Source organism: Solanum tuberosum, unplaced genomic scaffold (genome assembly GCF_000226075.1).
Source record: "Solanum tuberosum cultivar DM 1-3 516 R44 unplaced genomic scaffold, SolTub_3.0 scf00501, whole genome shotgun sequence".
Classification (NCBI taxonomy): domain Eukaryota; kingdom Viridiplantae; phylum Streptophyta; class Magnoliopsida; order Solanales; family Solanaceae; genus Solanum; species Solanum tuberosum.
The window spans coordinates 242,074-243,280 of NW_006239436.1; positions in this window are offsets into that span (position 1 = coordinate 242,074).

Below are 1,207 nucleotides of genomic sequence, written 5' to 3' on the forward strand. Positions count from 1 at the left end.
ATTAACAAAAATTATAAAACCGGAAACCGAACCAATAACCCAATAAATTTTTTTGCAGAACCGTTTAAAAACCGTTAGCCCAATAACCCAATATCAATAAACCAATAGTGTTTTTTTCGGTTCAGTTTATTGGTTAAATCGGTTTTTGCACACCCCTAGACCAAATCCATATTTACCCATATTTTATATGGGTGGATTGTGATCCAATCCATTTTAACTGAATCCATATTCGATCCATCCAAATCCAATCCAAATCACTCATTTGTCACCCACCCCTACCTTGCATGGTATTATAGGATGTATTACTTATACCTTCCATTTGGAAGTATTAGTAATACACATGATTTAGTATCATGGGATAAGTCTATATAAAGATAAAATATCTTTCAAATCATTTAAATTATTTTTCTTGATTTTATATTTTTATATTTGTACTAGTAAATATATTTAAATAAATTAGCTTACAATTATTTAGAGAGTGTTGTTTGTTACTAAATAAATCCAATGCAAATCAATACAATATTCGAAATGTGTTGTAAAATTAAAGCAAAATAAGACAAGAAATATATAAGATGAGAACAATAGAAATAGGGAGATAAGAGATGAGAACTTTTCTTATTCTTCCAAGTATTCAAGTGTTCATCAAATCTTCAAGTCTATCCAATATGAACTCTAATGCCTCTATTTATAGTAATACATAGATGGATACAAAAGGTTAGTCAGAAACATGACATTAACCATGAAATTTATGAAGACACTAGCCATGGAAGGTTATGGAAGAGTGGGAGTTACTATACATTATGGTGTAATTACATCTTGAAGTTATGGACATCCACATAAATATATTTACAACAAAATGTGAGTTGTTTAATATTTACTAATTAAAAAGGCAAATATATCACCACATGACTTTTGTGATCTTAATTGAATGTATTATTTGTTGATATACATATATATTCTAATTATTTATATTTTGAACAATTTATACAATAGAAAACATATTAAAACTACAACTTACAATTTTTATGTGTAATAAATGTAGATCGTTTATTTAATTTTACTATTATTTTGTCACGACCCAAAAATGGATGCGATGACACTCGTCTTATCCCATCAAGACAAGTCAGCCTAAAACCCAATTTTATACTGTGAATGTGGAAGTAAAACGAGAATAAAAGTTTAATACTATAAAATAATGTGGAAATTT